The sequence below is a fragment of the Salarias fasciatus genome, chromosome 6 (genome assembly GCF_902148845.1).
Source record: "Salarias fasciatus chromosome 6, fSalaFa1.1, whole genome shotgun sequence".
Classification (NCBI taxonomy): Eukaryota; Metazoa; Chordata; class Actinopteri; order Blenniiformes; family Blenniidae; genus Salarias; species Salarias fasciatus.
The window spans coordinates 14291764-14307702 of NC_043750.1; the positions used below are offsets into that span (position 1 = coordinate 14291764).

Below are 15939 nucleotides of genomic sequence, written 5' to 3' on the forward strand. Positions count from 1 at the left end.
TTTGACATTAATCACATTATTTTTTTAAGTCCTAACACTAGTTTGTGCATTTATTTCGATAATGTTTTGTTCCTGCTTTTGTTTTTGCACTTTCCTGGTGGTTTTTGTTGTTGCACTACAATTAATCCCAAACCCAGTGAAAATCTTTTTTTTGTTTTTCTCGCAAAGTGGACATCATGACTTTGTTTGCTGATACTTGAGAACACGAATGCAGCTACGTCCTGTTTACACAGATCCACGTGTGCAGAAAGAGCAGCGCGGCTCCGTCGTGGTAGCGAGGGCCAAACGTGGCAGATGGGCCAGCAGTAGAGTAACATATGACTTTGTGCCCCGAGTGTCTCCAGTAGCGGCACGCCGGCCAAACCTCAGCCGCTAATGAGGCTCTACACAGCGTCCCGACAGAGAACACTCTAAACACTGAACCAGACAAACACAGGAGCAAGGAGACAGGGCAAGACACACACACACACACACACACACACACACACAAAGACATGCGTGCACACATGTTTTTTTTTTTTTGTTTGTTTTTATACTAACCTTGGGCAGCGACGCTTTAAATAAATAAAGAGACAAATATAGAGATGAAGGTGGCACACTAACATGGCATCTGTGTTTTTGCGGATTGGCACCACACACTCGCTTTCAGTCCTGTGATAGGTGTGGGATGTCAGAACATGTTGCAGCGCTAATTGTCAGAGTTTCTTCGTGTGGCCATGTTTAAGAAAATAACTGCCAAAACTGCCACCTGTTTAAAATGAATGTGCTTTTGTACTGTGTCCAAAATGTACATGCATGTTGTTGCGTGTTAAAGAAGTCCTTGGAAAGTTTCATTGAACTCTATTTTCAGACGTTTAGTCAAGTAAAACAACAGTTTCAAGGTAAATACCGAGATTTCCCCCTATACTAACACACTACTGGAGTTATGGTCCGATTTTTGTGTTGCTTCATTTATTTATATCCTGAAAGCAGCGGCAGGCAGAGCAGTTGACGTACGAGATATCGCTGCAAACTGAAGTACGTCACAGCATTTGTCACGACAGGCTGCAGTCAATCTTACTGTTGTACCCGAGTTTATGAAAACTACATGGCAGAGCAGGAGCTAATAAACTTATAACACAATAAAAGTCACACAGTCTGTCTGAGCCGTCGGCTTTACCACCTACATTAGTTTGATTGATTGATAGATGGAAGGAGGGATGAATCATGTTCCTTTATAGTTCTTATTAAGGAAGACTGCTTTTTTTTTTTTTTTTTTTTACTCAGAAAAAACTTTCCTCGAAGGAACTGGTAGAATTCATTAATAAATCTGCTCATACACACCAGCAGTAATGACGCAGTGGGACGGATGAGTTAAAAGGAGGACTGGTTAACACTCAGTTTGAGTTCGGTTGGTGTGTTTCCAGTGTGAGGTGCACATGTTGTTTCTCCATGTGGGTTTTTCTCTCGACACTCCAGACCAAAAACACACAGGCGGAGTGAAGAGGTCTGTGCTCGCTGCCACCGTCAGCCCCAGACATTCAGGAGAGGGATGAAGAGTTGAAAGGATGATACGATTGATAGTGGTCGTTCATGCAGTCACTGTTTACTTTTTGTAGAACCTGAATATGCATTTGCGCACAATTCATAGAGCTACATAAAACAGCTCATTAAATAAAGCAAAAAGCAGAGCTGAAATTATTTATGATTCATTGATGTTAATAAAACTTAGAAAATGTTTCATGGTGACAGAAGGGATGAGCATTGCAAATTTAAACAAAGTAGCACTTAATGTTTTTTTTTCTATCATCTACCCATAAATGAACTTCGCTATGATAATATCTGCAGAGTAAAAAATGACGAGAAAATTTTTACGGATTCCATTTTTTTCCCCCTCAAAGTTTGAAACTAAAAGTTATGTGAAACACAGACACACACACACACGCACACACACACACACACACACACACACACACACACACACACACACACACACACACACACACACACACACACACACACACACACACACGAGAGAGTGATGTTATTTTATTACATCATGATGACCACATGAGTACTTTATTCAGTAATTTAAAGCTATTGAAAGTAAGTTTAAATGGGATCATTCCTTCTCCTTCCTGATGAATGCTTAAGAGGTTTGTCTTCATTAACACAGACATTATAAAAAAGTTTTATCCAACTCTTTATCCAAACAAAAAACAACTTTCACTCAATATTTTCTCTGAGCTTATGGATGTAAAAACATCTTTAAAAAAAATGTTTGTCTCTTTGTTTTATAATATGTTACTTTGAGAATTTGGAAACCTTAAGGAAAGTAAAAAAAAAAAGTTTATTTTTATTAGAAGCATTTAAAAACTAAATAAATAAACATGTAATTACACTGCAAATTAGCACTGGACTCTGATTAGCAACCGACTGAATTAGCCTCGACCTTCATGTCTGTGTAATGCCAGTTTAGCCCACATGATGGCAGCGGGACGCACTCTGGCTTCACAGACAACAGAAAGTAACAGGAAGGGGTGACACAAATCGCAAAAATTGTAAATAGTACAAGGGGCGAAGTTTTGGGCAACTACAAAGGGACAAAGCCAGAGTCGGCTCACTACTGCCACCCAGTGCTCAGAACTGGTTCAGCCTTTCTGATGCTGTCAGATGGAAAACAGCAGTTCAGTGAATCATCAGCACTGACAACTAAATAATCAAACTCACGTTATAACAACAACGGTACGATCGCTTAACATGTTTTGCATGACAATCCATTTTCGGAATATGCAATTACCTTGGATATGCAAATTTTTAATAAACACAAAGATTTTTTTTCAATTGTCCAACTACAAAAATACAAAACAATCTTGATTAATAGGTTGGTTGTATTTTTCAGGTGCCTGGGGGGGGGGGTTGTTATAAACATCTTCAGCATTAGTTAGACAAAATCCTTTCACTAATTCAAAATGATGGACTGATTCTAACAAGAAGGCACTTGAAGATTTGAAAGAGATTTTTCCACCAATTATAAAGCTGCACTGCACAGTTTGCCCAAACTCACACTGTTTTCACCACAGTCAGATATTACACAGACGTCATGTGTGCCCAAACACAAGGTCAGACCCGGTTGTAGCACATTTAATTTTCTTTTGAAAGTATTGTGAGTCCGCGGATATTATTACAGAGCAACCTTGCCTGAATGTAATAAGTGTGAGATATACGAACGCTGGAACCCACAAATAAACAATAACATTGGAATTGCCTTTTTAAAAACTATACCATTTTTCTTTCCTTTTCTTTTGCAAGCAGACCACAGTATGACTAACAACCAATGACAGACGTGTTCAGTTGTAGGACGCAATGGAAATGGATTTACTGTGCATTACTACAATTTCTGTCAACTGTGAAATGCTGTTCAAACGTGAGGCATTAACTAATGGAAAGATGCATAAGCATCACACAATCTGTATAATCCCAGCGGACTGTGCAGCACCGGCCGGTGACTCCGCTCGATGCATTTCTGAGCATGGCTTTAACAGGAGAGTGCAGTGGGAGTGCTACCCAGAGTGTCTTTGTTATCTTAACACAATGTTATTGTGTTTCGCCGAGCAGGATCTTGAGCCAAATAAATTTTGAGGACGCAGATTGTTCCGTGATACACACACTGTGCCAAGTGCTGATGGCATGCTGTGTTTTATGGGTTGAAAATCAGAAGAAGAAAGTACAAGAGTCGGGAAAGGAAAAAAAAAAAAAAAGTGCAGCTCTCTTACCTTAAGAAGCACTTCAGCACGTCAAACTGTAAAAGAGAAGGAGCGAAAACAGAGGAGAGACAAGGGGAGAGAGGTAGGAACAAGGCAGGAGAGAGAAAAAAGACGGAAATTAGATTACAATATTGTGAAGAGCAACAACTTTCCAAGACACTTTGCAAGAAAACATGCACGTAAAAGTAGAGAGATTTCAAGAGAGTGCTTTCATTTCACCAGGAGTCCTATTATGTTTTTGTCTGCAGTGCTGCTCCCCTGTCGTCTCCTGTACACACACCCGCATCCACACATATAGGCCTCCATGCACAATGATAAATTACTTTTCTTAAGGATGCCTACAGGTGTCTTGTCCAATTACATCTATTTATTTTCTACAAACAGGGCGACAGGGGCTGTGGAGCTGATGCCAGCTCACTATCGGCAAAGCCACAATGCACCGGTCCATCTCAAACAAAACAAACGCAGGTTTTTACACTGCTTTAGGAAACCAGAGCAGCTGAACTGTCCCAACACACACACCAGAACATGGAGACTCCATACAACCTGGACTCAAACCAGGGACATTCTCCTGACGAGGCAAGTGTCCAATTTCCATGTCTTGCAGTTACAGTTATATATGAACGTATTAATTCATGGCAAGGCCATGATTATAAAAAAAAAAATCATTTTAAAGATGAGCAATGATTACATTAAAATGGTAAATGGGTTTCACTTATATAGCGTAATTCCACCACTTGAGCAGTCCCCAAAGCATTAACATGGTTAATTGCATTCACTCATTCACACACACACATTCACACACTGCCACGCAAGGCGCTCAGTCACTGGTCTGGTGTCTTGTTCATGACACACGTGGACAGAAGAGGAATCGAACCTGCATCCTTCCAACTAAGAGAAAACTCGATCTGCCAACAGAGCCAAACTAAAGAGAGAGCTAAACTAAAAGGAGATGATCCTGAATTTCCCTTTACAGAGGCTTTTAATACGATAACCTGCAGAACTGGAATGGGTTTGCTGCATGATGTTTTTTTCTGTCTGTGATCCAGATCCAGTCAGTCTTTCTTCACATTATACCGTCATACACTCCTGGCTACGTCCCAATCAGTCGGAAACAAAGAGGGCAAACTTCAATGCATTTGCGACAAAAACTAAAGTAGGATTAGAATGAATACAACATAGGCAAAATCTCAGACAAATATAAAACTCAAGATGGTGTGGTGAAGTACTGTCAGACATATTGAGAAGTCTGACCTGGATCAATCAGTAACTGTCCATTTATTCCTCAAAAGGTCATCAGAGTAGTCTCCTGATAGCATTTGGTTTATTTTTTTCCAGGCCTTTATGTTTTTTTAATCGCCTCAAAACATAATGAATGGTTCTGAAGAGTAATCAAAGAATATAGTACAACAGGGAACGTTTCCATGTTAGTGGGGCGCACACAGTGACTCATTTACAAGGAAAGAGACAGTTTCCACAGTGTGATCTCAGGGACTGAGAGGATTTGATTATGAGGTTGAGTATTTATATTTTCCAAAGTGAAGTTTTCAGGAAACTGTAGGTGTTGTGGCGAGTTTCAGCTGCAGCCACTACAGTGTAACTGCAGCAGAAGTTTGGTTTTTGAGGAAAAAGTTTCACGAGGACTTCCTGACAGCCACAAAACACGTAACGTATGAGTCTGGACAGTCATGACGACCAACTGCTACTTCACTGCATGTAAAAATCATGTGATAATGTTACATTTTAAAAGAGTGTATTATAGTCATTTACTCTTACTTTCCGAAATCATGCATCTTATTTCTATTTTTTTTAATAAGGAGGAAAATCATCTAGCTCACACGAGATGTTGCTCGGAGTTTCCATTAGTTTTTACTGTTCAAGGCCTGAAAGCAGACTGACGTCTGTCCTTCATGTACAGACTCACAAAACCCAGAACATTACAGTCCTTCCAGTCTCAGTGGAGAAGCGGTCCCAACAACAATATATAATATGCACCAGCGACTGTCATAACAACCTGGCATGCGTGTCAAGGCTAATTCGGAAACCTACTTTATTATGTATGCAGTCAGTGGAATCACTGCCTGAGAATTGGTGTGGCATCCCAGGGACCGTGTTGTATACCTTATTATTTCACCAAGCTTGTACAGACATCAATCTGCGTTTCTGCGTAATGCGTGTGATTTCCAGTGTTTCTGATTTTACTGTTGATGAGTAGCTCTGGTCATGTTACTAACAATTGAACATGACATAGTTTGTTAATAAATTAAATGCGTTTTCTTTCTAACACACCAATCCCACACATAAATCCACCCATCTTTGCCACTTTATCCACCTGAGGCCCACAGTGTGCCGGAGCTGATCTCAGCTGATAAAGGGTGTGTGAGCGCGGCACACAGTGAGCAGGTCGCCGGTTCATCACAGGGAAAACACTGACAGAAAGAGAGACACTCAAATTGGCACCTATGGGCAAATTAGAGGCACAAACTAGCCTCAAATGCATGATTTTGGACCGATGGAGGAAGCTGTACCTGGAGTAGCTGGAAGAAGCCCAAACGCACAGAAGGAGCAGAGGCAAACTGCACAAAAAGGCTCCCTGGGCTCAAACAAGAAACAATCTTACTTTGAGGTGAGAGTGCTACACCACTGCGAGGCCCTTGATGTTGACAAAATGAGCCTCAAGTTAAAAAAGAAAAAAGCAAAACAAAACAAACTTAACCTAGAAATAAAGTGATGGGCCGTAATTGTCGTAAATATTGGTGGTCAAACTGTTGTGTCACATTTTGACTGTTCTGGCAGTCAGGATGAAGGTTCTGGGTCCCTCAAAGATTAAAATTAACCGTCTCTCCTCTACAATATTTTCACCGAGATACAGTATTTACAGTTTTCTAACTATACCGGGACCAAAGTCATTCTCTACTGAGGATTGTCATGGGAGAACATGTAAAACACACCTATCCAGTAAAATCTAATATTAATGTACATGTGTGACTCATAGAAAACCTTATAGCCTGTAATTAACCAAAGCATAAACAGCATGCCACCATATCCATAACTTTAAAATCAATCCGACTCCCATGAGTGCATGCAGACAAACTGTCACACTCGCACACACACACACACACACACACACACACACACACACACACACACAAAAGCGATCAGAGTGTTTCATTAGTGAGGAGCAGATAGATAACTCTCCCGAAGGAGACATTGACCAAGGGGCCATTGATCCACTGAGCTAAGCCAATCTGTGTGTTGGTATGTGTGTGCGCCGACATGTCTGTGAATGCGCGCGCACGCGTGGAAAGTGGCCTACTGATGGAGTCTTTAAGTTGTTGGAGTAAGCACAGTAAATCTAATCCAGTTGTGTTTAATGGGAAGAGAAAGAAACAGGCTGTTGACATAATCATTAGGTCCAATTACTTCGTCCAATCACTGCCGTCTCGTTCACTCACAAGAGAGAGCGAGACGCACACAAAGACGGAAGGAGCATCAGCAATATTTATGTCTTGGCACACTACCATAAGAAAAGATTGATAGCGCTTGAATGATAAATAAAAAACATATTTATTCCACTTACTGCATGACAACATGGTGCATTTGGAGGCATCTAATTTCATTTGATCTCATTCAAGCCTGGCACAGCACTGAGGCGTAAATCAATCTGGCTAAAACTGGAATCACTAAATTATACAGTCTTATTGATGATTCAATAAAGCGTGTTGCAATCAGGGGTTGTGATCATGACTTATGGTAATAATGCAGTGACACAGCCATATTTCCAATAATGACTTCGTTGTAAACACGAACAATCACAGCAAAACGCAATTTCTGGCAATATGTCATGTGTACAAGTGTGTGTGTGTGTTTCAGATCATTTACATGTGTGTGTGTGTCGCGGGAGGGGTGTTGTAATTAGCTTTCTAGCTTGTTCTCTTACATTGAATGTGAAGATAATTGGGGCTTTTGGACACTCACTCTCAATCTCTGTCAGTGTGTGTGTGTGTGTGTGTGTGTGCGCGCGCGCGTGCGTGTGCCTGAGCGTGCACGCACGTGTGTTGTAGTGTTTGAATTCTGGAGGATGGCCAAACCATTACTGTGTGCTCAGCCTGCTCTAAAGCAGCTTGTGATTCATTAGTAATGAGTCCATTTGCAAACTAAATGAGTGTTTGAGTGGTCGAACGGCGACGTGTGCAATGATTGTGTCCACTTACTCCACTGGATGTTGCTCTCCTATGTTGTCGTGAAACGCGCTCGCACACTCTGCAGAAGTATGTCGTAATGGTGTGGCTGTGCTTGCCGACGTGCGTGCGTGCGTGTGTGTTTGTTCAGCCAGCATGAGAAGCTCATGTGGAGATAATGAAGTCAGTCAGTTGTGCCATTAATTACTGTTTTACACCTGCTTGTCTCAGCTAATTAGACATGCTGACACACAAACAAGTATACACACACACACACATACCAACTAACTTCTCAGCACACACACACACACACACACACACACACAGAGGCACACCTCATAGCTTTAGACATGTTTGCGCACACACCGAGGCACTTCAAGACAATAATGAAAAAAAATAAAAATATGCAGACAAGTCAAAAATACATTCTCATTTTCACTTTGAGGAAGGTGAGATGGCACTGCTAAACACAGCAGGCTTTGGGGATCTCTCTCCCTCTCTCCCCTTCTCACTCTGTCACACTCTCATCCACACACTCTTCCTCCTTCCACGCATTCGGTTCCCACCATCTCTCGGTATACTGTACGGTGTATTCTCTGTCTCACGTACACCAAACACACTATCTCTCAGTCTAAGTAACTCTTATCTCAGTGTGTGTGTGTGTGTGTGTGTGTGTGTGTGTGTGTGTGTGTGTGTGTGTGTGTGTGTGTGGCTCCTCCTAGCCCATTTCCTCAACAAAGGCCACAGCTGCTGCCGGTTTGCTGAATAAAAGATGACAGAGTGGTAATATCAGGAGATTAGCGGCTAACGAAACAATGATTTTGTCCAATTTAAATAGTGACATCAATGGCATCACAGGCACTTTGCATGTCAACTGTGATATGATAATGTTTTCAACCAAATGAACAGTTTCAACTGCAGACAGAGACTCCCTGACTCCATCTCTCTCCTCCTTTTGTTCTCTCTCTCCCAACACAATTGCTCTGTGACACACACACACACACACACACTTGCACACACGCAGAGAAAGAACGAAGAGCATATGGCTATTTCTCTCCTCTTTGAAGGGTTGCTTTGAAGCTATGGCACCCGTATCGATTGGCGCTCAGATGAGCTCGCTTCACCAGAGCCCTGCGATTATCTGTCGCTTTATTTCAAACGGAGCGCAAGAGAGGGAGGCTTACACACCCATCACTCACCCGCACTCTCACAGTCAGTTATACACTCATACATGAAGTGCACACGCGCACAAACACACACACGCACATCGACGCACAATCGGGGATAATGAGTGGAGCTTACACACTGAATCCCAATACTTAAGACAAGCTGCGCTTCAGAACTGACAAGTGAGCGGTGAATGTTAAGACAGTGAGGACAGAGTGAAAGAAAGAGACTACAAACTCTCGCAAAGTGATGAAACTTAAGAGAAAAATTTTCTTTCCACGGCTGTGCCCTGATTTGAACAAATCTGCCTCTCCACATGCATTATGAACTTGAATTTTGACAAAAAGATCACTTAAACTTGAATGCAAGGTTCATTGGAAAAATGGCAGAGTTTGGGGTCAAGCCTGAAATCGGATTGTAGAATCCGAAAACAAACACAAAAAAAAAAAAAACTACCCTCTGAAAACAACTAAAATCCCAACAGAGTGGCCACAGTGGTCTACTTTTGCAGACTGTAGCAAAGATTATTCAAAGAGGAAATTTCAGCTTCATGCCCATAGGAGTAAGGCAGAAAGTGAACTAGGGTGACATAAAATGTTAATGGTGTGCCCAGAGCAGCAGAACTTCATAAAAGACTTGATTTAGGAACTACAGTGGCTTTCAGGAACAACGAACGCTGTCACATCACACGCACACACACACAAACGCAGCTGGAAACACACACACAGACACACTTAAGCGACAGGAACACTCGCGCTTTGATTAATACCCGGGGCTACACTGCTAAGGCGTTATTGAGAGTAAACAGTTCTGAGTGTGTAGTTCATGAGCTAAAGAGTATCACTCCTGGAAGCACAATTAAACAATAGGAAACACACACATCCACACACACATGGATTCATATGAATAAACAAACAGGCATGCTTTATTGCAACAGCCAACGAACTCAGAATTACGCACACATGCTGCTTTAGTCCTTTCCCCCTTTTTTTACATGTCAATCACATTTAACTCAAACAGCTTAATGAACGATGAATGGCTCCGGGTTTAGGAGGACGCGTTTGATATACTCCAGAGAGGGTAACCCCCTTGGTGGGATCTAACGAGGCCACAAACAGATATATACACACACACACACATACACACATACACTAGATTCAACAACATGAACATTGAAACAAATCCGTAATTGTGCTAATTGTCAAGCCTCTTCTTGATGCTTGTTTGTTCATGACACTGTGATAAAGCGATCAAAACCCTGGCACTTTGTGTCTGAGAGGTAATTAGGTAGGAAAAAAAAGCGTACTGTGCACATTCAAGCACATCACAGTCGACACAAACAGACACTCCACTGTAATCATATGTCAAAATGCAAAGGGAAAGATGAAGTGAAGGTTTCATTACAGAATAAATTTCAAATAAGAGTGAATACAGTACATCTTGTCTGGGTTGAGCTTAGAGGCCTTCCTGTGCGTGAGCTGCATGTTTTCTCTGTGCATGCATGGACTGGTTCACTCTAAATAGTCTCGAACGGAATTGTGAGAGAGCATGATTGTCTGTGTCTCTCGGTTTTCCCTGTGATGGACTGGCAGCCCGTCGAGTGTGTACACTGCCTTCAGCCAGTTACCTGGGATTGGATAAACAACAAAAATGTGTTTCTATCATCACTGACAGAGACTTTGATATTAAGTCAATCAGGGCAAAGATATATCTTAGAGGTTCTACAGGGTCAGGACTGGTTAAGATTCACAGTTCCTTTGTATGAAACCGTCTGTGTGTTCACAAAATTCAGTTGTCTAAAATTCACTTTCATCTTTTTGTTTGTTTGTTTTTTTGCTTTACATGTTACAAAGGGGATTTCAGCGAATTCACGACTGCACTGACTCAGTCTCCCACGAGGGACAAGACCAACACCGAGGAAATCCCCAGTTACACTCTAGACTACAAAAAGACACTGAGACCACGAGCATCATTAGCCCCTCACACACAGAGAGATGCTGCAACGTTCCCATAATGAGCTCTCCCTCTCTACACCAGATTCTAGTGGCTCACTCACACCAAATCCAGCTAACACCACCCACCGTGAGATCTTACACAGAGAGACGGGTTCCCACCGAAGAAACGTGACAGAAGTGTGACGCACAACTCTGTATGTGTGTGTGTGTGTGTCTTGCATGTTCAAACCCTGTCTCAGCTGTGTTCTGCCTCTGTTACTATGTTCAGTGCTGGCACAAAGGCACCGCAGGGGTGGAGTGACTTCAACCCTTTCACCTCTGTGCCATTCACATATGGTGGAAGTAAGGCGGACTACAGGCACAAACAAACTGTCAGTATTGGTGCACGTCATCTGTGGGCCATGAACGTCTTTACCATGTATAAATGTTTGTCAACAGAATGCTATGTTCAGATGGTCAGCTGCATAAGCAAAACTATCTAATTGCTGATAAATCAAGCAGAAGGTATCGCCGTTCCAGAGGATGTGATCCTCTAAGATTATAAGAGAAAAATCACTGACATGTTGGTATGATCATGTGATGGCAGGACATCAATCCACAAATTGAAACAGCTGCTACTTACCCAGGTTTGCTTATTCTGGGGGTATAACTTGATTTAACTTTCAGTGCAAATCAGTGGTTCAGGAAAAAATATAACACTGCCGCATAGGACTCAAAGGAGGGAAGTGGTTTTATTTTTCATTGATTATAAGTGACTTTTCTTAGATTTGCACAAAATATGGTCGTGTTGAATGTTTGATGTTTGAGATGTTTGAGTGAGACGATGAAATAAAACAACAGACTGCACTGTTCTGATCGGGCAAAAATTGACATGTGGTGATGTTTTTCTTCATGATGTGGCTTTTAAAAAAATTCAAAGAAAGCACCTTCATCACTGCATTGAATTGATATAATTTAATATGCATTGCATTGCGATGTTCTTGCATGTACATGTAGAAACAGTATATATTCATGGCAAACTTTTTAAAAAGAAGCTAAGAGATTTCATTGTGAATGAAGTGTTTGACTGACTGCATTCGCCACCCTGTTCCTCGAACTGTGGCTAAAAACATCCAACCCTCCAAATTCTATACTTGCTTCATTCAAAATGGGGTCACAGGTGGCCAGAGCCTACTGCAGACAAGACATGGAAAAAGGCAGAGCAGGACAGTATAATGCAGGTCACCAGTGCAACATATGGTTAAATGGTAAATGGAGTTTATTTAAATAACACTTTTCCACTGCTTGAACAGCCTGCAAAACACTTCAAATTGTTAACCAAATTGACACATCAGTGGTGGCAGCTGCCATGCAAGGAGCTCAGTCCAGTCATTGGCAACAATTTGGGGTTCAGTGTCTTGTTCAAGGACATTACGATAAGTGGACAGATAGGGAATCAAACCTGCAACATTCCAGCTGAGAGACAACTCTCTCTACCAACTAACTCACAGCCAACTGGCTAAAAAAGAGAGATACACAACTACAAATGATACCCTGAATGAATGTCTTTGGATTGTAGGAGGGGAGCATGGCCAAAGAAAAAAAGAGAAAATGGAAACTCCACAAAAAAATATCCCCAGAGCAAATCTGAATTTGGACCACCATGATAAACCCTCAAAGGGAAGCACCCTGGGGTCATCCTAAACAGATGCATGAACCACCTCAACTGGTTCCTTTCAATGTGGAGAGGTAACGGCTCAAGATTAAGTCTCTCCTGGATGGCTGAACTCCTCACTCTGTCACGTAGCGTGACGCCTGCCCCCCTGCGGAGAAAACTAATTTGAGCTGCTTGTATCTGCAATCTCCTTCTTTTGGTTATTAAAGTTCATGACCACAGGTGAGGGTGAGAATGTAGACCGACCGATGAGCAGAGATTTGCTTTATGGCTCAGCTCCCTCTCCACAATAGTCTGGTACGGTGACTGCATGACTCAGGCCACCTGCCTAAATCTGTGGCCGAATTCACAATCCCTGGAATGCCTTCTCCACCTGGGGCGTGCGATCCTTTTCCATGAGAGCACCATGTATCCAGATTTGGAGGTGCTGATCTGCATCCCAACCACTTCACACTCAGCAATAAACCATTCCAGGAAATGCTGGAGGCTCAATGTGACGGTTCTAGGTGAACATTATCCTCAATGAACACAATTTGCCATCTTCCAGCCCACCCACACAGTGTTCTCCTCGCCTTGGCTGCACCATGACACCCATATCACGAAATTAGCATGAAATCTGCATTGTTCCTGTTGTATCTGAGGTTTGACTTCTAGTAAGAGTCTTCCTTCCAATTCCCCTGCATAGAGTTTTGCAGGTAGGTTGAGAAGTGTGATAACCCAATAACTGGCACACACTCTGGATGAAAAGGGCAAAAAACACCACGAACACCACTGAAGCCCCAAAGAAAGTCTCCTTGTAAGGACGGGGGGGGGGGGGGGGGGGGGGGGAAGGCATGTTCCTCAGGTACAGAAGATCAAAACCCAAAACCTCCCTGACGCCAACCGAAAGTCCCTCTCCTCAGCCATTCCAAAATCCTTCCACACCACAGACTTTGTTCCCACAAACCGCTGCAGCTGCGACCCTCTTAGGCCACTGATGGCTGTCTGCTGAGTCCGAGTCCCCTGCTCTAACTAGGCCCTGAAGGCCTCCTTTTTAAACTGCTGATGAAACACAGTGTGTTTCTCTAAAAATCAACCTGAATGTTCCACATGACACTGTAGCAAATACTGCAGGTTTTTAGTCACACGTATGAATATCACAAAATATTGTGTTGGGAGAAATAGTATTTTCCAGCATTGTGTTTAACTCACATTTCATTATGAAATATTTCAGAATTAAATCTTTTGCAGCAGCTGCATTTCTTGGATGACTATTTTTATCTGAAACGCTACATCCATAAATTGCACAGAGTCACAGGGCATGAGTCGAAAATCCATGTTTAGATGTGGGTACATGTATTTTATGTAAGTGTGCACGTTTAAAGAAAGAACTGATTAGTCAACACAACGCTTCCCACCTGTCTGGCTATATATGTGCACGTCTAAATGTGTAAGCCCTTCAATATGCGTACGAGCGAGGCGGTCGAGAGAGGGATGTCTGGGTGAGTAGGTTTAATAGCTGAGGTGGGAGGTTTATGTGCATAAGTGCACCTAAGAGAACCTAAAAGAAATGAGTGTGTGAGAAAGAGAGAGAGTGAGAGACTGTGTGTGTCGATGTGTGTGTGTGAGTGTGTGCACTCGTTATCTTGGTATCCAACCATTGCAATCAGCGGTAATCCTGACTCAGCATCAATAATGACCCCATTAGTCACAAACCCCTACTGGTACGCACACACACACACATGCAAACACACAAACACATATACTCAGGCTGGAACACACACATCCACAAACTGCCAGATGGACAGCTCTTCTCATCAGTGTGTATGCGCAGGTGCACCTAAATCATTCGGTGGTATTTTCAAAAGGGTATGGAGGCTGTACAGATACGACATGTAACACTCGGTTTCTCCCATTTTTATCTATTAACCAACGCTGCTTCAGTGGAATCAGTCATCTTCACACCACAGCCAGAGCCGCTGCAGATTAAAAAAACGTGTAATGTCGTTTCTGCAGAGCTTTTTTGTGTTGGTGAATTTTTAAGGAAGGTCAGCTTTTGTGCAAAAAAACTTATACAACATTATAACATGAATCATCTGATTTTTTTTCCATTTTAAACTTTTTTTATAAATCAATAATCATTACAAGCATTGGTTTGTCTTAGTTTTCCATTTATGGGCATGTGCTTTAACTCCTACTCATTAAATATGCACAAATTCACTGTTTGGTTTGATTATGTCCTTCAATATACATTTTTAATCATATGCACGCAGAGAGATAAGTTTTCGTTTGACTTTCACAATATAAGAAAAGACTTGCTAAAAAAACATCAAAAACAAATATCCACAATGTGTCTGGAAGGACACAGAGAATATTCAAATATACTCCGAGATTCAAGCCATTGTCTATTTCTGTACTGTCTTGAAACACAAATCTTTACGGATTATGTCTTTCTGGAGGTCAGTGCGCGCTGTGGAGGACACCTTGTTATTGTCCCTTTATCAAAGAAGACAATCGCATGTGTATATGCCTTTGTGAGCATCTGAATGGTTGTGCATGCTTTCTGTTTTGTGACATCGATCCATATGAGGCTGTGTAGGAAGACAGATTAGAAGAGAAAGGTGGGGATAAAACGTGACAATAAATAACTTCCTGTAGCATGAACATGAACACAAAAACACAATGTACGACCCCCCCAAAAGGAAAATGCAAGTTTGTTAGACTGAAGACTAAATGGAGAATTACATGAACAGGAAGGAAACTTTCATCTATGGGAACACTCCTTACACACACACACACACACACACACACACACACACACACACACACACACACACACACACAGAATCTGATGCGAACCGTTCTGTGAAAAGCAGCACTGCTGACTGCGTAAAGGGGAAAGTTCATGTATCAAAGGTTAAGATCTAGTCAGCAAGAGTGGACCCCCACTGGGGACTTCACCTCTGCTGGACCCCGTCTGTATGTCGGCTGCGAGCGTATGCTAGTGAGACACACTTATATATATAAAAACCTTCCACCATAAGAGAATGTGTGTCTGTCACAAAGTGCACAGTAGGTATGCAGTCAATCTACCCTTTATATGTCTTGTGCGGACGTGTGCGTGCGTGTGACCCTTTGCCCTACATCCTGACAGGAAGAGCCAGCGGGCTCGGCGAGGAATGCTGGACCCTGAGGTGTCAATCACCAATTCAGATTGACAGACGAGTTAGCTCGCGCTGCTCTCACATTCACCCACA

At 42.1% G+C, this 15939-nt stretch overlaps 1 protein-coding gene across 15 annotated transcripts in view; it reads right to left on the reverse strand.

Annotated features, from left to right (window-relative positions):
* ptprdb (protein tyrosine phosphatase receptor type Db) overlaps positions 1 to 15939 on the reverse strand; it is a 148687-nt gene that overhangs the window by 116795 nt on the left and 15953 nt on the right. For all 15 annotated transcript variants that reach the window (XM_030093146.1, XM_030093145.1, XM_030093136.1 and 12 more), the window contains exon 3: positions 3756 to 3781. The gene's annotated coding sequence lies outside the window, so the exon portion shown is untranslated. The remainder of the gene's footprint in view (positions 1 to 3755; positions 3782 to 15939) is intronic.